Source organism: Elephantulus edwardii, unplaced genomic scaffold (assembly GCF_000299155.1).
Source record: "Elephantulus edwardii isolate Elephantulus edwardi_28Jun2011 unplaced genomic scaffold, EleEdw1.0 scaffold00291, whole genome shotgun sequence".
In the NCBI taxonomy this organism is placed as follows: domain Eukaryota; kingdom Metazoa; phylum Chordata; class Mammalia; order Macroscelidea; family Macroscelididae; genus Elephantulus; species Elephantulus edwardii.
The window spans coordinates 1,385,451-1,410,003 of NW_006400041.1; positions in this window are offsets into that span (position 1 = coordinate 1,385,451).

Below are 24,553 nucleotides of genomic sequence, written 5' to 3' on the forward strand. Positions count from 1 at the left end.
TATCGATCTCTTCCAGTCAGTTGGCCAAGTGGTTGTTCTCCAGATTTCTTGGCACAATTTGGTGAGCACGTCCATGGCAGCATCTGTTAACTGAAATATGTCAATTGGTATACCATCTATGCCTGGAGCCTTATTTTTTGCCATTTCCTTCAGTCTTCCAATTCCTTTTGATATAGTCTTAAGTATTTCAGGCCATAGTCTTTTCAATCACTCACTATGCGTCTGAGACATGGAGATAAGGATGACAGAGTAAGAATTGACGCCTTTAAGCTGTGATGTTAGAGAAGAGCACTAAACACCCATAGGCAGCCAAGATAACAAACGGATATGTCTGGGAGAGGGTGCAGCTGGAGTGCTCTTTGGAAGCAAGAATGATGAGGCTTTGCCTCATATGCATTGGACATGTTGCTAGGAGGTGCTGTTCCTTGGAGAGGGACATGATGTTGGGAAGGGTGGAGGGTCGGTGAAGAGGAAGACCAAGGTGACTGCTGCAATGGGCTCTTATCTGTCAGGAAGTGTGAAGATGGTGCAGGACAGAACAAGGCTCAGATCTTTTGTTAAAAGGGTCTCTATGAGTCATGCTTGACTTGATGGCACCTAACAACAACTTGAAGTACAATGCTGTAAGTGATAGGATACGCATATATGGATATATATAATCACAGGACAAGATTCAGATCTGTTGTTCACAGGATCACAATGAGTTGTAGTAAACTTGATGGCACCTAATAACAGTAATAACATATATAAATATGTATTATATATAGAAAGAGATAATGAGAAAGAACTATTTCAAGGAAATGGTTTATGTTGTTGTCGTTGTTGTGTGCCCTTGAATTGACCATGACTCAGAATGACCCTATAAACAACAGGCCTGAAACTTGCCCTGTGGCAATGGATTAAAGTGTATCAAGTATGGCACAGTGTTCAGATCTATTGCTCATGGGGTTAGTATGAGTCGATTTGATGGCATCTAACAGCATGTGTGTATATGTATGTTGCTGTTGTGTACCACTGAGTCGGAATTGACCCATAGCTGACCCGCAAGTAGGTTTTCAGAGGAAGTTAATTGTTTATCCTTCTCCCATGAAGCAGCTGGTGGACTTGAGCCACATGCCTTCAGGGTTGCTGCACAGCTTCTTGCCACTAGGCCATCAGAGCTGTATATAAAATATGTATATGTTGTTGTTGTTATGTGCCGTTGAGTCGTTTCCGACTCATAGCGACCCTATGCACAACAGCCCTAAACCCTGCTCTATCCTGCACCAACCACACCGCCTCTGACACACCCATCCTGATTACCCTAGAGAATATATATATATTAGTTCATTGGATTTGTTTCTCTAGAAAACAACACAACCTAAGAGACAAGGGGCTGAGAACCTGCCAGAAGGCACAATCACTGAGTGTTTTGCTTAGCTGCTAAACAAAAGGTTGTCAGTTCAAACCATGCTTAAGACCTCTAGTGTGCTCAAGCCTATTGAGGTAGTCACTGTGCCAGTCCATCTTGTTGGGGGCCTTCTTCTCTTTTGCTGACCTTTCCTAGCATGATGTCTCTCTAAAAGGGCTGCTTTCTCCTGAATATACACCCAAGGTAAGTGAGACGAAGCTTCACCATCATTCTCTCTTTTCTTCATGACAGCTGTTTTTGTTCTTTCCGCAGTCCATTGTATATTCAGTACTTTATGCCAACAGCAAAATTCAAAGGCATCAATTCTTCTTTGGTCTTTCTTATTCATTGTCCATCTTTCAAATGGATAGAACATCTTTGCTCTAAAAAAAATAAAAAAAAAAGAACATCTTTGCTCTTTAGAACTTTGAGGAGATCCTTGACACAGATTTCCCCAATGCAACACATCTTTTGATTTCTTGGTTACTGTTATCATCGGAGTTCTGGTGGCCTTGATTGTGGATCTAGGTAAAATGGAAATTTCAATCTCTTTAATATATCATGATGTTGTCAACTGGTACATTGGTAAGGATTTTTGTTTTCTTGAAGTTGAGATGTAACCCATACAGAAGTCTTTTATCTTCGATTGCAAGTGCTTCAAGTCTTCTCTACTTTCTTCAAAGCAAGGTTGTATAACCTGCATCATGTAGGTTGCTGGTCAGTCTTTCTCTGATCCTGATGTTACATTCTTCTTTAAATAGTCCAGCTTCTCAAATGATTTATTCAGTATACAGACTGAATAGGTACAGAGAAAGGATATAACACTGGTACATACCTTTTCTGATTTTAAGTCATGCAATGTTCCCTTGTATTGTTCAGACAACTGCTTCTTGGTCTAGGTTTAGATTTTATATGAGCACAACTAAGTGTACTAGGATTCCTATTTTTCTCATTGTTAGCCATAATTAGTTATGATCCATACAGTCAAATGCTTATGCACAGTCAATAAAACACAAGTAAACATCTTTCAGGGAGCTCTGGTAGCCTAATGGCAAGAAGCTGCACTGCAGTCCCAAAGGCATGCAGTTTGAATCTACCAGCTGCTCCATGGGAGACCAACGAGCAGTTTCCTTTCATGTGATTTACTACCTCTGTAAATCTACTGGAGGATTAGTTCTAGGTTGGTTCCATCTCGACAGCACCCAACAACAACTAACATCTTGCTAGTATTTTCTTCTTTCAGTCAAGATTCATCTAACATCAGCAATGATACATACATACCCCTTGTGCCCTGGCCTTTTCTGAATCCAACTTGAATTTCTGGCAGTTCCCTGTCAATAGAACTGTTCCAGTTATTTTTTAATAATCTTAAGCAATACTTGAATGTGATATTACTGATATTCTGCAATAATCCACAACCTGTTGGGTCACCTTTTGCTTTGTTTTGTTGCTTAGCCAGGCAGCTGCTTACTGAGCACATCCAGAATTGCTTCTGTTCACTGAAACACCTGAATTGGTCTTCTATCAGTTCCTGGGGCCTTATTTTTTGTCAATGCCTTCTTCCTTTAGTACTACTGATTGTTGATCATATATGCTACTTGCTGAAATGATGAGCCAATTCTTTTGGGTATTCCTTCCATCTTCATTTGATGTCTTCTGCCTCATTCAAGATTTTACACACAGAATTCTTCAGTGTTGCAACTCAAAGTTTAATTTTGTTCTTAAGTTTTTTCAGCTTGAGAAATACAATACTGAGTATGTTCTTCACTTTTGGTTTTCTAACTTCAGCTTCTTGCTCATTTTATTATAACACTTGCCTTCTCCTTCTTGCCTTGCCATTTGAAATATTCTGTTCAGCTCTCTTAACTAAGTAATCCTTCCCCATTTGGGCTTCTTTTTGTTCCAATGCAGGTTTCAGAGTATCTCCTGACATCCATTTTATTCTCTTATTTCTCTCCTGTCTTTGTAATGACCTTGTGCTTTCTTCATGAATGATGTCCTTGATGTTTTTGCACAATTTGTCTGGTCTTCAGTCATTAGTGTTCAACATGTTCAATATCAAACTGGTTTATATATTCTGGCAAATAAAAGGTCTGCAGATCAAGCTTCAAGGCAAAGGCTTTTGGGGAGACTAAGGAGTCCAAGTCATCAGCAGGCAGGCAGGATCTGGGGCTCTCAGGCGGCTGGCTCCAAAGACTGATGAGTCCAAAGGTCATTGTGAGAGAGCAGAGCTGCAAAAGAGCTGGCTTTTCAAGATTGTTTGTTGTTGTTAGGTGATGTTGAGTCACTTGTGACTCATAGTGACCCTATGTACAATAGCCCTGAAACCTGCTCTATCCTGTGCCAATTTGACTGTCTTCGACACACCTACCCTCATTACTCCAGCCACTGAATCAATCCATCTCACTGAGGGACTTCCTCTACTTTGCTGTCCCTCCACCCTTTCAAGCATGTTGTCTCTCTCTAAGGACCTTGTAACATGCCCAAAGTAGGTTAGACAAAGCTTCAGAATCCTTGCTTCCAAGAAGCATCCTGATTTCACCCTGTCTAGGACAAACCTGTTTGTTCTCCTGGCAGTCCATGTCTTCTTCAGCACCACAGCTCAAAGGCATCAATTCTCCTTCTAGCATCCCTAGACATTGTCCAGTTTTCTGATGCATGGCAACTAATTGCAAAGACCATGGCCTGGATCAGGTGCACCTTAGTCTCCAGAATGACATCATTGCTCTTCAGTACTTTGGAGATGTCTCTGACAGCAGACTTTCCCAAAGCAATTAATATTTTAATTTCCTGGCTGTTGATACCAAGAGTGTTGATTGTGGAGCCAAGCTGACTAAAGCTGTTTACAATCTCAATCTCTTCCCCATCTATCATGATGCTGCCAATAGGCCCAGTGGTAAGAATCTTTTGGTTTCTTGATAATGAGCTTCAATCCATATTGAAGATTGCAGTCCTTGACCTTCTGCAGCAAGCGCTTCAGGTTCTCCTCAGTTTCAGCAAGCAGGGTTGTGTCATCTGCGTAACACAGATTGTTGATTAGTCTTCCTCAAATCTTGATGCCAGATTTCTCCTCCTACAGCCCAGCCTCCTGGATAATCTGTTCTGCATATAGATTGAAAAAGTATGGAGATAGGACACATCCCTGGCATACACCCTTCCCGATTTTGAACCATGCAGTGTTTCCTTGCTCTGTTCTGACAACTGCCTCCTGGTCAGGGGTATGAGTTTTGTGAGGAATACAAATACCTCTGGCTGCTGGTTTAAATCTAGAGGTCATGAGCTAGATAGTCATGGGTAGATCAGACAAAAAGCTCTCTAGCTTTTTGCCATGGACTCCAAACATAATCAAGGCAAGGGTTATTCCCTAGAAGATTTCCTTCGAATTAGATGTTGTTGTTGTAAGGTGCCGTTGAGTTGAGTACAACTCAAAGCAACCCTATGAACAAAAGATCTGAACCTTGTTTTATCCTGTTCCACCTTCACACTTCATGACACAAAAGAGCCCATTGCAGCAGTCACCATGTCAATTCATCTTTTGGGTCCACAATTAATACTATTGACAGTTTTCATCTCCTTTACCTCCTTCTTGATGTTGCCTATTGGTCCAGTGGTAAGAATCTTTGTTTTCTTGATAATGAGATGCAATCCATATCAAAGACCACATTCATTGGTCTTCTGCATCTAGTGTTTCAGGTCCTCCTCACTTTCAGCAAGCAAGGTTGTGTCATCTGCATAAGGCAGGTTATTGATGAGTCTTCCTCTAATCCTGATGCCACATTCCTCTTCTTAAGAGTCCAGCTTCTCAAATAATTTGCTCAGCATACAGATTAAATAGATATTGAGAGAGAATACAACCCTGATACACTCTCTTCTCAATTTTAAGCCAGATAAGGTTGATCATATCTTTACAAAACCACTTCTAATCCTGCCTAACTATCATAACAGTTAGAACTTCCAACACAGGATAATTATACTCAGATGGTCACAATGATACACAGTATCAATAACCACAACATGGCTCCTTGGATATTCCCTGCTCGGGTGAGTGCTCTGAAGCCAGGACACCGACTCTGCCTCTCATGCCAGGCTCTTGATTCCGCAGCCACACTACATTCCGCTGTACCAGCCACTTCTTCTTGCCATTCTGTATCATCTACACTTTCAGAGCTTTGCTTCCTGGGTCTAGGGCGTTCTCAGTGCAGGGCTCTTGGGTTCAAAACATGTAGTTTCTGGGTCTTTTTCTGGATAGCAGTGAAGTCTTCTTGCCTCTCAGACTAACTGCTTTTAAGCTTTAGCAGGATGGCAAAACTAATCAATCCTCTTGTTAGGGTTCCATGCATGTTATTTGCATCATTAAGGAGCTGCTTAACCATCGTGGGCACACCAGGACAAAACACCTTATCTGCATTATCTCACTAATCATTTTTGTGACAGTTGTAAGACTATGTCTGGTGGCCTAGTGGCAAGACGCTGTGCTACAATTCCAATATCATGCAGTTCAAGGCCACCAGCTGCTCCACAGATAAAGGATGAGCAATCTCCTCCTGTGCGATTAATTGCTTCTGAAAACACACCGGAGGGTCAGGTATGAGTCAGTACACAACAACAAGACTGTATGTGGTTTAACCATACTGAGCTTACGAATGACACTGAAGGACAGAGCAGAACCGTCCTGTGAAGCTTTCCAAGGCCCTGGGAATCATCACAGAACACTGCCAAATTTCTCCCGCAGAGTGGCTGATGGATTCAGACTGAGGGCCTGTTAGTTAGCACCCTGGTGTTTAAAGCACCATGCCACCAGAGCTCCTATGCATGGCAGGCTTATGCTCTTGCTCTCTCATTGCTGCTGAGTAGAAGCCAAGTTACTCACTGCTGCTGACCCTCCAGCAAGTTTCCCAGGCTGAAGGAGACTGTCTATCTCCTGCAGAGCTGCTGGTGGATTTGAACTGACAGAGAGATGATGTGAGGTGCTTGGATTAACAGTGCAATATCCTACAGACAACACTACCAGAGCTCCCTTATGAATGGCTAGGAAGGCTATTTTAAGCAATTCCTTGCACTACAGGTTTTCAAAGATTTGTGGTGTGGGCGTGGAATGATTGCTTAATAGAGTGATAGAAGTTTCCTTTTGGGGTAGTGAAAATGTTCCAAAACTAAACAGTGGTGATGGTTGTATAACACTGGGAATAGACTGCCTGCCACTGAATTGTATACTGTAAAAAAGGTAAGTTTTATGTTTATTTTGCCAGAATGAAATAGATAACAGATGCTCCAAACAAAATAAAAACAACCAAGCACATGTAAAACAATGTCGAGTGAGTAGAAGACAACTCAACTAGTTAGATCATAGATCAAAAGAGAAAGTAAGTTGCTAATTATAAGAGATAGAAGGGGAAGGGACGAATATGCTCAGCTTCAGTAGAGAATATTTCTACACAGGCACATGTGCAGCAAATATATCAAATATAAAAAAGTATTCAGTAGCACACACAGAGGGCAAAGTCATGAGAACCTTTCAAGTCGAGTGATTCATTCCTTCAGACTATTTGCAAATGAATCATTCTACTTCAGAGTCTACGGTGATCCTAGTCTCAGGAGCCATTTAGGTCAACCGGCAGAGCACAGTCCACAAACACCATGTTTTAAACTCTCCTTTGATGAGTATCACCTGAGAGCTTAAAACTTTTTATTTCTCAATTCAACTTTTTAAAATTGGTTTGCACACAATAATTAATTTATACTGTGCTTCATTCATGTACATTGTGCTTTATACAATCTTTCATTTACATTGTGTTTCATACAAGCACCCCCACACACTGTATTTTGTATAATTAATTACTATTGATCTATGCCTATTATAACCTGATCACTTCCAGTCCCCAGTGAAGGCTTCCTATTCCTTCACCCTCACATATGCCCACTAAACTCTCCTATCCTCATGATTTCCACACTCTTGCTTTTTTCTGTCTCCTCTCCTTTTCCATTCTCCTCCTTTGGGGCATTTATACACACCTAACTAGTTATCCTTGTTGTTGTGTAGAGTCAGAACCGGCCTGTAGCTGACCCTCTGGTGGTTAATCACACAGGAGGAGATTGCCCATGCTTCTCCTGAGGAGCAACTGGTGGCCTTGAACCACATGCCTTCAGGATTGCAGCGCAGCTTCTTGCTACTAGGCCACCAGAACCACTAGTTGCAAAACTTAAGGATGTGGTGGGCAGAAGTTGAATGACCCAGGAAGCATAAAAAGATGGAAGGAGTACAAAGAGTCACTGTACCAGAAAGAATTGATGGGCACAGAAGAATTTAATGAAATAACATATGGTGATGAAGGAAGAAGTTCAAGGTGCTCTAAAGGAATCGGAAACCAACAAAGCCCCAGGAACTGACAGCATACTAATTGACAAATTTTAAGATACAGCCTTGGACATGCTCACCAGGTTATGCCAAGAAATGTGGAGGATAACCACCTGGCCAACTGACTGAAAGAGATTAATACATTTGTTCTCATTTTTTTAAAAAAGGTGACCTGACAAGACAGCGGAAATTATCAAACAATATCATTACTATCACATGTAAGAAACATCCTGCTGAAAATTATCCAAAAATCATCAGAACAGCACATCAACAAAGAACTACCCGAAGTGCAGGCTGGATTTAGAAGAAGCTATGGCACTAGGGATATTATAGGCAATGGTAAATGGATCTTGGCTGAAAACAGAGCGTATCAAAGGAATGTATATGTTTCATTGACTATGCAAAGGCATTTGACAGTGTGGATCACAACAAACTGTGGCTGACTTAAAAAAAAGGGATGGGGAGAAATCCCAGAATACTTGGTTGTGCTCACACAAAATCTATATTTGAACCAGGCGGTGGCTGTCCAAATAGAGCAAGGAAACACTGTGAGGTTTAAAATTAGGAAAGGTGTATACAAGGAATGCATCCTATCTCCATACCTTTCCAATCTATTTGAAGAACAAATTATCCAGGAGGCTGGGCTCCATGAGGGTACCTGAGGCATCAGCATTAGAGGGAGACTTATCAACAACTTGCATTATGCAGATGACACAAACTTGCTTGCCAAAACTGAGGAGCACCTGAAGCACTTGCTGCACAAGGTCAAGGACTGCAGCCATCAATATGGATTAAAGCTCAAAATCAAGAATGCAAAGATTCTCACCAATAGGCCAATTGGCAGAATCATAATAGATAGTGAAGAGACAGATTGTTCACAGCTTCAGCTTGCTTGGCTTCACAATCAACACTCTTGGGATCATCATCCGTGAAATCAAAAGACAAATTATAAAATGGGAAAACCTGTTGTCTAGACCTCTCTAGAGTACTGAAGAACTGTGGTGTCAGTCTAGAGGTTAAGGTGCACCTGACCCCGGCCATGGTCTTTGCAATTACTTGTGATGTATTAGAGAGCTGGACAATGAATAAGCATGATAGAAGAAGAATCGACGCCTTTGAGCTGTGGTGCTAAGAAAACAAACAGGTCTGTCCTAGAGAGGGCAAAACCAGTCTGCTCCTTGGAGGCAAGGATTCTGAAGTCCCATCTGTCATACTTTGGGCATGTTGCAAGGAGGGACCAGCCCTTGGAGAGGTATATCATCTTGGAAAGGTGGAGGGACAGCACAAGAGAGGAAGAATCTCTATAAGGTGGATTGATTCAGTGACTAAGGTAGTGGGGATTGGTGTGCCAGAAACAATTAATTGACTCAAGACAGAGCAGGGTCAGAGTTGTTGTACACAGGGTCGCTATGAGTTGGAGTCAACTTGATGGCACCTAACAACAACAACAACAACAATAACCAGTTATCCTGTTTTAAGCAGCCATCTAAGATGTAAACATAGGTCTCACCTTATCTGGAGCAAAACAGAGTTGGGGGTGAGAATAAATGACTCAAAGAAACTATTAGTCCAAGGCACAATGGACTTTGGGAGCTAGCATTATCAATGTCCCTGTGGAGTTTATCTTTCAATATGACTTTCCAAGCCATAGTGTGATTTTGCTATGCAGATGGGTGGGAATATGCAAGTAGGGCATTTTAGCCTATCCACAAGGGAACTGGCTACCGACCAATCAACAGGAAGATTGGCTAGTCTCACCAATACACAAGGGGATTGGCTAATCTCACCAATAAATTGAGCAAGCCAGTAGCAGAAAGAGAGACTTTTCCCTGCCACTGGTAAAAAGATCCATCACCAATAAAAGAGCCATGGCTAAGCTTGGGACTGCTATACCACTGGAACTGGATCTAAGAGCCTTTACCCAAATTGGACAACTGGGGGTAGGGACCATAATTTGCAAGACTGATAATTTTGTAACACTGGCTAAAATGGAGGAAAGGGGGAGCCAACATTGGTAAGACTGAGAACTTCGTAATACTGGCTTAAAGTCATGAGACTCAAGGCTGAGGTGCCTGCAAGCACATTTCAAAAGCTGTCCTGATAGTATTCTGCTACCAACTTGGACTATAACCTTTGAATTCCCTAACACGGTTCTGTGTGGTCTGTGAGCTATTGCATCAGATTTTGGATCCAGCAAAGCAGTAATACTGTTGTTGAGATGAGCAGAAAGAAGTATGGGAGAATGGGGGAAACTGTCTGACCTATGAGAATTGGTTTTATGTTTATGATGCTGTTTCCCCTCTGTGAAGTTGGTAAGTGTCAGATATGCCCATCCCCAAGAGGCCCTTGATCTTTTTACATTCTCTGATCAGGATCACAACAAGAGGTCCTTATCTAAGTAGGCAAAAATGGGCTATTGAGGCATAAGAATAGCAACACACACACACACACACACACACTATCCCAGAACAGAAAGCAGATAAAGAGTCCATATCCCAGTCCCATGATGTCTCTAGAGTTACAGCAGCAGCAAGAGATTAATTTATTTGTTGCTGACCCACAGTCATGGTACCAACAATGGGGTTTATTATGAAATGAATCTGGAGAGTTGGGGAGGCAAAGAATATCACCCAATGCAAATCCAAGTTTTAGCCCAATAGTCCCAAGGCACAATTTCATAATTAGTTCAGGTCCTGCTTTCAGTTCTGCAAGCAGATTTTCCTTCCATCGTCAAAGGCAGGAATAGCAAAAAACAAAACAATTTTTTTAAACCACTAAACAGTGGCAAGCACAAATGCAAGAAGCCTCATGTCACACCTTAGCACAGTTTCTCCACCATTACCAGGGTCTCACCACCATAGGCTTGCTCTTAACAGTGTCTGCTCCAGTCTCCCTCAAGTCTTACTACCACAAGTCTTGCTGCTCAGTGTGGGAAGTACTTTCTCTTATCCTAAGCCCACAGTTGTTTGTGATTTGCAAGATCATACTGATTTACAAGACTATGTGCCTACAATGAAAGCATCTGGAAACCAGAGAGAGTTAACTGTGAAGGCTTTAAAAAGCCAACTTTTAGGTTAACATCACAGTCTTAGAAAGGGAGGGGGAAAGTGTAGAACAAAAATAAAAATAATAAAAAAGACCAGATTATGGCCCTTAGATATTCTTTTAAACTGGAAATTAATCTAGTCCTGAGGATCACCTTTTTACCAAATAATAGGCAGGCCAATAAAGTGACCAGTACCACCTAGAAGGGATGTATTCCTCAGAACAGTCACCATATAAGACCAAGTGTCAGGACCTGGCTAACCTGCAAAGCAGGATTAGTGATGCATTGTAAAAACAGCAGGACCACCCATCTTGGCTTGACCATCTGCTTTACAGTAAATAACTCTACAAAGCAGAATGCTAATGAATAGGAAGTGACCAAAGGCCTCAGAATTCAAGGAATGTGATACCTTTTTGTTTGTCAAAACATATTGCCCAGAAGATGTCCTTGTTTTGTGTTAAGGTCTGGGAATGTTTGATCTACCAGTCAACATCTCATCTCAGACAGATAAGAGATAATGTGATTACCCCTGCAGGCATGTTCCTAAGATGTATATATACCCTTGCCAGAATAATAAAGTTTGCTATTTGTCACCAGCATTTAGCCTCTCCGCATCTTCATTCTGTGCCTTCTCTCGCAGAACTCTCAATATATTGGGGCTGGATCCCCAAAAACCGAGAGAGGAGTGCTCACCCAAAAACAAAGCCCAGAAGGCAGGAAGAGATAGCAAAATAAAAGATAAATGGAAAAGCAAACCAAGGGAGAAAGGGGGAGAAGCAGTATTACATTAAGAAAAATTGCAACTATCATTAGGAAAAAAAATTGCTGAAAGGAAAACTCATTTGTTTTATAAACTATATTGAATAAAGGTTTATGGTTGTAATTCTTATACAGTTGTTTACAATAGTAAATCCATATCTCCTTTAAACAAAAGAGAAGCAAGGTTAGAAGCTCAAGGGGGCCAAAGAGGTAAGAATGGCACCAACACCCTGTCCTCCTATTGGGCTTTCAGGGGGGTGCCACCAAGGACCACCCATCCCTCCACTCACCGGTGCCCTGGCACCCTCGTGAGGCTGCCCCTGGCTGGGGGCAGAAGCAGGAAAGTAGAAGAAAGGCTTGCCGACTTTCATCCTCTTCAGCTCCCGTAGCTGCTGGTATTCCTGCAGGCTGGCTTGGAAGCGGTTGCTAAAGATGCCTGAGACAGGCTTTCGGGTGGATGAGAGAGGAAGCTGATACCAGCGCATGTCTCCCTTGCCCCTGGAGCAGGCCACTGGTCTGGCACTGGATGATGGCTGCTTCTTGGGAGGGTGGCTGACCTCTGTGTGTGGAGTGCAGCTTCCCCTCCTTAGGGGCTGGAGCCCAGTGGATACTTTCCCTGGGTTGGACTGGGAACTTGCTGGTCCCTCATATGAGTGGAACATCTGGCTGGAAGCTGGATGTGAGAACTCAGGACTGTGGGTAGCTTGCTGAGAGAAGGGAAAGGTCCCCTTGAGGTTCCCAAAGAAGGGTTAGCCCAATTCTGGCAGGGTCAGCAAGGCCTTAAAACATCTAAGTGGAAAAAAAACAAACAAAAACACACAAACCCACAAAACTTCTAAGTGATGAGGACCAACAGCTTCTGCTGGGAAAGCCAAGGCCTGAGCTGGGGCATATGCCAATAGAGAAGATCAGTACATCAAGTCTGTGCACCACCTGTGAGAAAAACAGAGGACATACTGTGTTTATTCCAGTCCTACTACCTCAGGCCCTTGCTGCCTGGAAAAAAAGAGAAACTCTTCATTCAAAAGAGTCACAAACCCATACTGTAAATGGGAAATGTTTTTCATATGCCAAGTATGTGTCAAGTGTTAGAATGGTACCCAAAAATAAAAACCCATTAGGGTTATCTCTGCCCCTTCCTATTGCCTGTTTCTTGAAGGTACAAACCAGAAGAAGATGGTGTTGACCAGACCCCAAATTTCTCCTGAAGCCAGAGCATTATCAAATTGTTAAGTATCTTAGGGTTGGCAAGGTCTGGGCTCCCAATGAAACCTCCACTCAATTGCTATAGCCCATGGTAGGATACCACCAGGAAGATGAATGAATCAAAGATGAAACAGGAAGGGAGAAGAGACTCCTCACACAACTGAAAGTAGAGCCTGCCTCATAAGCCATGGAAACACTCAAGGCTGAGAGGAAGGACAATAGAGGCAGCCAAACACCAAGAAGTCATTTCAACAATGTGGCCAAGGCTTGGCCACCCAGGTGCTCACCCTGCCTCAGGGCACATGAGGCAACTGGATTTCCTCCCAGTGGGGCTCCCCTATGACTCCACCAAGCCCTGGCTTCCCATCTGAATATCCATGTCTCCACAGCAACATTCCCTTGATGGTCTTTCTAATTCAACTCTGACCTCCCCTAGAAAACTCGTCCTCTAGGGTCTAGGGTACAAGAATCCCGCTTCCTCTTCCTTCCCCATGAAAACTACTGACACCTACTTTCCCCAATCAGTTCCCTGAAGGAGGCATGGTTCTCTTTAAGGTGGTTTCAAACTCAACAGTCCATTTTGCCTGTCCAATGTTTAGACCCATTCCTCTTCCTCCTTCTCATCCTCAGCACCTGGCTACCCACATTAACAATTAACGCCACATTAACAATGCTAATGTATTTCACATTTGGTCCTCATCACAATGAGACCTCATCAGTACAGGCTGTGCCTTTAAATCAACCATTTTTGGGATAGAAAAGCAAGAAAGCATAGTGAGAGAAGACAGATGCCACGCAACATAAAGATCACCAGGAACAAAGGAACAGAAGCTGGAAAGAGATGAGGACTTTATGCAGAGTCAATACAGAAAGTCTTCCCATGTTGTGAGGTACCATACACTACAGATAGTCACCATGACTCAGAGGACCTAACGGCAGCAACAGAAAAAAGAAAACAAATTTCTTTTCATTAAAGCCACCCACTTGTGATATTTCCGTTACAACAGCACTAGGAAACTAAGGCAGACCCCCAGGCCAATGCTAAGTCAATACTTATCTGTCTGCGGCACCGCACCCACCCTGATAAGCTTCTGGAGGACAAAGCCCAAGTAGGTCCCTCCACCACTCCCTAATGTGAAGAAGTTTCTGGCAATCACCTCTGAATAAAGAAGAGCAACTACACTTCTTCATAAGCATCCATTTCTACTCTTGTGACAATATGAGGCAGTGATCCCCATCATTCGGGACATTCAGACGCTTGGCATTTCCTGACCTACTGAGGCCAGGAACTGGACAACCAGCTGGAAGAAAAAGGCATTTTTTCCACTCAAAGAAAGGTGATCTAATAGACTGTGGAAATTACTGAACAATATCATTAACATCATATATAAGCAAATGTTACAGATTTTTTTTTTTTTTTTTTTTTTGCTGTTGCAAAAGGCTTTATTGTTTCATTTGGTCCAAGGCTTGGGCAAAGGGCTTCTGGGTGGATAAGATTCTACATCAGGGTGGGACAGAGAAGCTTGCTGCTGATGGCAGGGGGACGCAGAGGTTCCCCCCTGCAAGTCCCCACAGACCCCTAGTCATGCTTGAGGGTGAGACGCTCAAAGAGATACTCGCCCAGCCCAGCCTGGGGGCCACCCAGTCTTCTAATGTTGGTCAGATGGTCACCCATCTTCTTCAGCAGTTTTACTTCCTCGTCCAGGAAGTGGTTCTCCAGAAAGTCACAGAGATGGGGGTCAGTGTGGGCTGAACGCACGGCATGCAGATTCAGAAGAGCCTGGTTTAGGCTCTTCTCCAAGGCCAGCGCTACTTGCATGGCGTCCAGGGTTTTACCCCACTCATCCTGGGATGGCTTCTGGATATCTTGGAAGAGGACTCGGCCGCCGCTCTGGTTCTGCAGCTTCAAGAGCCACTTGGCACCCTCGCGCTTCTCCTTCGCCAACTCGCAGAAGAAGTGTCCCATGCCTTCCAAGGCCACATCATCGCGGTCAAAATAAAAACCCAGAGAGAGGTAGGTGTAAGAGGCCCGCACGTGCAGGTTGATCAGATGGTTGACACCGGCTTCTGCTTTGGCGGAATAATTTTGACGGATCTGAGAGCTCATAGTTGGTTGAGGTTTTGGGGCAAATCTTACAGATTATTTTTAAATGGCTGGAGAGTATATCCACAGGGAACTACCAGAAATTCAAGCTAGTTTCAGAAGAGGTCGTGGCACAAGGGATGTCAGATAGATCCTGGCTGAAAGCAGAGACTATGGCCTCTGAAAATTCACTGGAGGATTAGCTCTGGGTCAATGGTACGTAACAAACAAGTAAAACAACCATATGTGGGAGTGGTTCTTTTTTTGTAATGATGAGATTCGAATAGTGTAAGGTGTGTCTTAGATCAATCCCTTTTGAGATATAAATGTTTTTATTATTATGTACCATCATAGCAGACCTGCCAGTGGGTTTTCATAGGCAGTAAATCACATGGGAGGAGACTGCCCATCTTTCTTCAGCAGAGCAACTGGTTGATTTGAACTTTATGCCTTCGAGATGGCAGCATAGCTCCTTACCACTATGTCATTTGAGATATAAAAGAGACTAAGAAAGTAGGAGCAGGTTGAAGAAATGAGGGAACAGAGAAGCCAAGTCACATGAAGTTCACCCAGGGAAAGAAGTTCAGAAAAGACAATGATTTTTTTCCTAGTGAAAGCCTTCCCCTGGAGCCAGTGTCCTGAATGTGGACATGCTTCACCTAACAGATGTTCTCACCAGGAAATATGGAAGCCAGTTGCCTGGTCAGCTGCCTTGTCAGCTGACTGGGAGAGATTTATATTTGTTCCCATTCCCAAGAAAGGTGATCCAAAAGAAAGCATAAATTATAAAACAAAGTATCATTACTGTCAGATACAAGAAAAATATTGCTGAAGATCATTGAAAATATGGCTGGAACAGAACACTGATAGGGAATTGCCACAAGTTCAAGCTGGGTTTAAAAGGGGTTGTGGCACCAGAGGTATCACTGTTAATATCAGATGGGGGTTGGCAGGAAACAGAGAATACAAAAAGAATATCTATTTGTGGGGCTTTTTTTTTTACTGTGTAAAGGCATTTGACATATGGATCATAACAAACTATGGTTAACATTATGAAGAATGGGAACCCCAGAATGTTTAATCATGGTTATATAAACCTATACCAAGACCAAATAGCTGCTGTCAGAACATAGCAAGAGAACACTGCATGGTTAAGAAAAAAAGACATGTCTGTTTCAGGGCTGCATCCTTTTCCCATACCTATTCAATTTGTATGCTGAGCAAATCATTAGAGAAGTTGGACACTATGAAGAATATTGCATCAGTATAGAAAGTAGACACAAAAATCTATGTCATGCTGATGACACAACCTTGCTTGTTAAAAGTGAGGACTTGAAATGCTTGCTTCAGAAGATCAGACTATAGCCTTCTCAACATAAAGAAGATAAAAATCCTCACCACTGGGCTGATAGGCAAAATTGTGATAGATGGAGAAAAGACTGGAGCTGTCAATGATTTCTCTTACTTGGATTTACAATCAACATCTTTGGCACCAGCAGTCAAGAGATCAAAAGATGTGTTTCATTAGGAAAGTCTGCTGTCAGGGAATTTTCCAATATACTAAAGAGCATTGATAGCAGTTTGAAGACCCAGGTATGCCTCATTCAGACCACTATATTTTTAATCACTTGCTAAGCAGCTGAGACCTGGACAATGAATAAGGATGGCCAAAGAATAATTGATGTCTTTGGGTTACGGTGTTGGAGAAGAGTAAAGAACAAACATATGTCTTACAGAAGGTTCAGCCAGAGTGCTCCTTAGAAAGGCACACCATGTTTGGAAAGGTAGAGGGTTAGTAAAAGAGCAGAAGACCCTCATGAGATGGATTCACACAGTGACTGCAGCAATGGGCTCAAGTGTGTCAGAGAAGATGAGGATGGTGCAGGAGAGGACAGGGTTAAGAGTCACTAGGTCACTATGAGTCATACTCAACTTGATGGCACATAATAAAAAACAATAAACTGTGAGATTTGGTTATATTTTGGTTTCTGTGAACTTGTTTAAAGTTTCTTTAGCTTCAATTTGAACTTGCACATGAGTCACTGAAGGTCTGTTCCACAGTCAGCACCTGGTTTGGTTTTCACTTCCTCTCACATACTCTGGTCATGTTGTTATGGGGGTCAGTCGTTGGAAAAAAGATATCATGCTTGGGAAAGGGAGGATCTGTGAAAAAAAGGAAGACCCTCAATGAGGTAGAGTGACTATAACAATGGCCAAGTATATCAGAGATGACGAGGATGGCACAGGACAGGGCAAGGTTCAGACTCATTCACAAAGTCACTATGAGTCCCAGTCAGCTTGATAGCACCAAACAACAATAACTTGTGAGGGGAAAAAATTTCTATTTGTGGTTACAGCAGCACTTAGGTCACTTAGATATTTCCATTCCTACCTTCCCCACAGGTCCTGGCAACTACAAATCTGTTTTCTGACTGACCACATTTTTACCAGCAAAGACCCAGCTGGCTATCACACTGCACTGTTTATGGAGCCTAGCATGATTATCAGCAAGGTGCCATGAAAAGGACACATGAAGCACTTCTGTAAGCAGTGACAGCCTCGATTCCTTGGCCTTCACGAGTCTTGCATGGAAATATTACGAGAATTTAGAATGGCAAATTGTTCTCTCACAGCACTGGCAAAGTCAAAGTTTTTATTCTAAGAGCTTTATGGTAGCATTTCATTCAGGGCTATTTGTGTCAGCCAAGATTCATCATTCAAACTACCACCACAGTGGTGTAGAAAGGCTCAAAAATAAATCCAGAAACTTTTATAGGAAAAATTTTCTCATTCTCTCCCCAACCCTTCACCCTCGTGTCTGTCCTATTTTATAACAGTGGTGTTATGCAGTATTTGTCCTTCTGTGACTGAGATATTTCACTCAGCATAAATATCCTCCAGGCTCTCCCCATGCTGTGCAGTATTTTTTTGTCAGTATTTTATGAGATCATTGTTTTTCAATGCTGTGTAATATTCCATTATGTGGACAGTTTTGCTATACATTCATTTGTTGATGGACACTTGGGTTGCTTCCATCTCTCTACTATTGTGAATAATGTAGCAATAAATATGGGTATGCATACATCTGTTTGAGTCGTTGCTCTGGTTTCCTTAGGGTATATTCCAAGTAACAAAATTGTTGGGTGAATGGTATTGTTTTTTTTTTTTATATTGAGATTTTAATGAAAGTGTATAGGGAACATGGATTTCCATTCATTCATTGTTGCACATTTTTCTCCCTGACCATCCCTCCTCCCCAGTTCCCTTTTCTCTTTGTAAAAAAAATTCATTTTTATACAATTCTGTTCACCCCACCCACTCGCCCCAGTCCACTTTACTATGAAGTTCTTATTCTGGACTGTTGTCATGCAAATAGTACCTAGTCATAAATTCTGTTGAAGCAGTTTTCTCCCTCATCTGTTTCAATGCAGTGTATGTTATTTATCCCCACTTTTCTTAATTTTCCCCCAACCCCAATGTCAGTCTTATTTTCTAACAGTGGCATTATACAATATTTGTCCTTTCGTGATTGAGGTATTTCACTCAGCATAATGTCCTTCAGGGTCACCCATTTTGTATACTATTTCATTAGTTCCTTGCTTTTCAATGCTGCATAGTATTCCATTGTGTGACTATACCATAGCTTCTCTATCCATTAGTTTGTTGATGGGCACTTGGGTCATTTCCATCTCTTTGCTATTGTGAACAATGCAGCAATAAACATGGGTGTGCATGTGAATGGTATTTCTATTTCCAACTTCTGGAGAAAGTGCCATACCACTCTCCACAGTGGCTATACCATCTTACATTCCCACCAGCAGTGAATAAGAGTTCCAATCTCTCCACAACCTCACCAGCAATTGTTGTTTGCTGCCCTGTTAAACTCTGCTATTGTTGCTGGGGTGAGAAGATATAGTTGTTTTGATTTGCATCCAATAGCTAGGGATTTTAACATTTCTTCATGTGTTTGTTTGCCATCTGAATGTCTTCTTCAGTGAAGTGTCTATTCATATCGTGTACCCATTTTGTGATTGGGTTGTTTAACTTTTCTTTATTGAGGTGCTAGAGTATTCTATAAATTTATAAATTTTAGCTATAAGTCCCTTATCAGATATGTGATTGCCAAATATTTTCTCCCAGTCTGTGGCTTTCCTTTTTACTGTGTTGGAGAAGTTTTTGGTGAACATAGGGATTTGATTCTTAGAAGGTCCCTCCCATTCATCTATTTTATTCTCTCCTGGTTGTAGGTTTTTCATTATGCTTTGAAGATTGTTCATGCTGTGGCTTAGGGATTCTAGAGTTCTGCCCAGCTTTTTTTTTTTATGAATTTTATAGTCTTTGGTTTAACTTCTAAGTTCCTGATCCATCTTGAGTTGGGTTTTGTGTATGTGAGGTGTGGGTCTTTCTTAAGTTTTTTACAGATGGTTTTCCAACTTTGCCAATACCATGTGTTAAAGAGACTGTCATGTCCCCACTTAACTGATTTTGTCTCCTTGCAAAGATCAGCTAACTATAGGTAGATGAGCTGATTTCTGAGTTCTCAGTTCTATTCCACTGATCGATGTGTCCGTTGCTGTACCAATACCACACAGTCTTGACCACCACAGCTGTGTAGAGCACCCTCCAAGCTTTTCACTAATTCTGACACCAGCTGTCCTTTCCCTAGCACTCTACTATGCTGGATGTGGTAATTTTCTGAAATGGCCATAAAGAGTTCATTGCCAATATTTATGATTTCATGGTTTCTTAGGGAAGCAGTTGTTGTTAGGTGCTATCAAGTACAACTCACAGCAACCTATGAACAACATAACTGAACCCTGTCCTCTCCTATGACATCTGTATTGTTTATGACATCCTTGAGTCCACTGTTGCTGTCATTGAGTCAATCCATCTCACTGAAGGTCTCCCCTTTTTCTGACCTCCCACCTTTCCAGGCATTAGGTCCTTCTCCAAGGAACAACCTCTCCTAGCAACATGCCCAACATATGTGAGACAAAACTTTGTCATCTTTGCCTCCAACGTATGTGAGACAAACTTTGTCATTTTTGCCTCCAAGGAGCACTCCCCAGCTGCACCATCTCCAAGATATATTTTTTTTGTTCTTTTGGAAGTCCAGTGATATTCAGTACTCTTCTCCAACACCACAGCTCAAAGGCATCAATTCTCCATCTGCTCTCAGATGCAGAGCAAGTGATAGAAAAGACCATGGCCTCAACCAGGTGCACCTGAATCAGCTTCAAATTGCAATACTGAGAGAAGCTATAGGGAAAATCTTGTGTGATCCAGGAAGCATCAAAAGAAGATGGAAACAAATTCAAGCCTATTAGGGAAGTAACAGGTAATATAATTCAGGTTCAGGAACACTCAAGACACAGTTCTTTGGTTAAGACAGATTTTTCTCAGCATTGCCTACAGGAAAGTCCCTCTCTGGCTCTTGGCCCTTCTGCCTGACCTCTGCTCCTCTTGGACAAGTGTTACAAAGCTCTCTGAGCTCTGTGCAGTAAGTGATGGTGAAGAATAGTAAATACAGCATGAACTTCCAGAAGAATGAACAAATCTATCTTGGATGAAGTGCAGTCAGAATATTTAGAAGTGAGGACAGTGAGACTTTGTCCTGTGTGCTTCGGAAAAAGAGGAATTAGGATACCGTACATGGTAGAGAGTCAGCAAAAAAGAGGAAACTCTCCAAAGAGATGGAGAGATACAGGACTCCAGCAGCAGGTTCATGGCACAGGGCCAGGCAGTGCATGGACAGGGTAAACAATTCCACAGCACCTAACAGCATCAATGATTTAACAAGAAGAAAAGGATAATTAAAGATCACCACTGAATAGTCCAAATTAACAAATAAAGCAAGAGGAAATTGGAAAGCAGGCTAAAAGCTATTCAAATTGTAGCTCTGATAAAAAACAGGACTAAAAGATAGGTTATAGATTAAATATCATCATAAAAGCTTCCAGGAAAAACCTCTATATAAAGAAAATGTCTTTTGATAACCAAAAGCTGAAAAAATTTTAAAGGATCTTAATTACTAAGTTTCACCAAGTTATGCCAAGAAATCTGGAGAACAACCACTTGGCCAACTGACTGGAAGAGGTCTATATTTGTTCCCATCCCAAAGAAGGGTGACCCAACAGAGTGTGGAAACTACAGAACAATATCATTGATTTCACATGCAATCAAGATTCTACTGAAGATTATCCAAATATGACTGGAACAGCACATCAGCAGAGAACTGCCAGAGTCCAGGCTGGGTTTAGAAGGAGTCGTGGTACTAGGGATATCGTAGCTGATGTTAGATGGATCTTAGCTGGAATCAGGGAATACCAGAAGAATGTCTATCTGTGTTTCGTTGATTATGCAAAGACATTTGACTGTGTGGATCATAACAAACTGTGGCTGACTCTGAGAAGAACGGGAGTGCCAGAACATTTAATCATGCTAATGAGAAACCTATACTTGGACCAAGAGGCAGTAGTCAGAACAGAGCAGGGTAACACTGCATGGTTCAAAATTGGGAAGGGTGTACGCCAGGGATGTGTCCTGTCTCCATACCTTTTCAACCTGTATGCAGAGCAGATTATCCAGGAGACTGGGCTCTGTGAGGAGAAGTGTGGCATCAGGATTGGTGGAAGATCTATTAACAGTCTGCGTTATGCAGATGATACAACCTTGCTTGCTGAAACTGAGGAGGACCTCATGCACTTGCTGCAGAGGGTCAAGGACTGCAGCCTTCAGTATGGACTGAGGCTCAATGTCAAGAAAACAAAGATTCTCAACATTGGACCAATTGGTAGCATCAGGATAGATGGCGAAGAGATTGAGATTGTTCACAGCTTCAGTTTGCTCGGCTCCACGGTCAACACTCTTGGCACCAGCAGTCAGGAAATTAAAAAACATATTGCGATGGGAAAATCTGCTGTTGATGACCTCTCTAAAGTACTCAAGAGCAATGGTGTGTCTCTGGAGACTAAGGTGTGTCTGATACAGGCCATGGTCTTTGCAATCACTTGTTATGCATCAGAGAGTTGGACAATGACTAGGGAGGACAGAATGAGAATTGATGCCTTTGAGCTGTGGTGCTGGAGAAGAGTATTGAATGTACCATGGACTGCCAAGAAAACAAACAGATTCATCCTGGAGAGGGTTAAACCAAGCTACTCCTTGGAGGCAAGGATTCTGGGGCTTCATCTGACATACTTTAGGCGTGTTGCAAGGAGGGACAGGTCCTTGGAGAGGGACATCATGCTTGGGAGGGTAGAGGGACGGCACAAGAGGGGAAGACCCTCTATGAGTTGGATTGATTCAGTGACTGGGGTAATCGGGATGGGTGTGTCAGAGGCAGTGCGATTGGCACAGGATAGAGCAGGGTTTAGGGCTGTTGTACCTAGGGTCGCTATGAGTCACAAATGACTCGACGGCATATAACAACAACAACAACAATTACTAAGTTAAATCTAGCATATTAATCAAAGACCACAAACTTGTCCTAAATCAAGTCAGTTTTACTGTTCAGAAGTTCAGAGAGATGATCAAATTAGAAGAGAGAAACTGCTGATGGGCTGATTAGACTTATCTGAGCAGAAGGGGGAAGGGAAGGGTATGGTCTCCTTTTAAAATCTGTTTCTTTCTTAACACAAGTGCTTTCTGTGTCTTTCCAAACAATGCAGAGACGGCTCAATTCAGAAAGCATAATACCTGCCTTTGTTCCACTCGGGAGTGGATGGCTTTTGCTGTTCCAGTTTTGGCTCTTCCTCAAGATCACAGGAAAGCAGCACACTTTAATGCTGGGAGTTTGGCGGTTCACCATTCCCAATGAAGCAAAGCAGCAAGGGGGCACTTAGACTATATTAAACCAGTAAATGTGTAATTGCTGGTTGAAGAAACCATACACTGTCAGCCCTTCCTCTGTGTTTTTAATGCTGAGTTAGCTCTCCTCCTGAGTCACTTGGACACATAGAGGAAGCCTTGCCTTTGTTAGCCCAGCATCCAGCCCAGTGACCAGCTCAGAGTGGGTTGTCACAAACTCATGTGGTACATTTACATTCAATATACCAAACCTCACTTCCCTAGACATAACCAAGTTAATAAACTTTTTATTAAAGTGTAACATATATAACGAACACTGGAGCATAGCAGGTAATATATCAGACTGCTAATAAAGAGGGTAGCAGCTTGAGTCCCCCAGCTACTCTACAAGAGAAAGATATCAAAGGCTTAGTCTTAAACCTCCTGGAAAGGTTTACAGCCTCAGAAACTCAATGGATGATTGCTCTGAGTCAGAACCAATTCAACTGTAGTGGGTACAACAAACATACAGAGAAGTAAAAAAACCCTGCTATATTCACAAATTTAATGCACTTACCCAATCATTACCCAAGTCAAAGAAACAGTTAATTTTTTTTTCAACACATACAGATTTACTAATTTCTCCCAGTGGTACTTCTACCCTCTGCCCCAAATGTGAGATCTTAACCATACATTTCTTTTGTGGTCTTTGGACTATCTGACATTAATGGAATCACACAGTATGGATTCTTTTGTGTCTGCTTTCCCCTATCAGTTACATGTGTGAATATTCGCCTTCATTGTCAAGTATTCTACTACATGGCCATCACCTCAGCCACATTAGTCTGATGGGCATTTTAGTCGTTGGGAGCAATGTTCTTCTAACACAGTTCTGTTAGAATATATCTATGTGTTCAAATTCATGGATCACCCAGAAAAAATATGCTCATTTATGGCAGATAAGGCTACACAGTTTTTAAATGGCAGAACTAATTTATCCTTCTGTCAATAACATAGGGAGCTCTGGTGCCACCAACCAAAAGACATGAAGCTCGAACCTTCCAGTTGTTCTGCGGGAGAAAGACAGGCAAACTACTCCTGCTCTAAGTCTCTGAAAACTGACTCTGAATTGAGTCTGACATCAGTTGTATGGGAAACTCTGGTGGCACAGCCCCCAGACAGCTGTGCTGCTGACTCAAAAGTTGGTTACAAGGCTCTGGCAGTTCAAATTTACCAATGGCTCAGGGAAGAAAGAAGGAAAATCTCCTCTACAGCCATTTACAGCCTTGGAAATTCAATGGAGGGTCTCTATAAATCAAGCCCAAAACAATGGCAGTGAGTTTGAGGGGTTTCTTTTGTTTGTTTTATTAGCTATATACAGCATTCCTCTCATATCACCAGTGAGACGGTCTGTCTTTAAACGTCTACCATATCAGGTGCACTGGTATCCTGTGTTTTTTGTTTTCACCTACTGACAGAGAATGTCTTATTATCAGTCTCAAAAAATGTGCTCCAACAGAATGTGAAATCCATTGAATAGTATCATTAAAATAACATGCAAACAATACATCAAAGAAATAATCCATCATGACTAAGTGGGATTTATAACAGGTATGCAAGCGTGGTTCAACATAAGGAAAACAATGGGTTTCAGCATATTAACAAAGCAAAGAAAAAGAACCACATGATCCTATCAATTGATGCAGAAAAGGCCTTTGACAAAATCCAACACCCTTTCCTGATGAAAAAACTCAACAAAATAGGATTAGAGGGGAATTTCTTCAATATAGTAAAAAGTATTTATGAAAACCCAAGAGCCAACATCATTCTCAATGGAGAGAGGTTAAAGGCATTCCCTTTAAGAACAGGAACTAGGCAAGGATGCCCACTCTCACCTCTCTTATTCAATATTGTATCGGAAGTCTT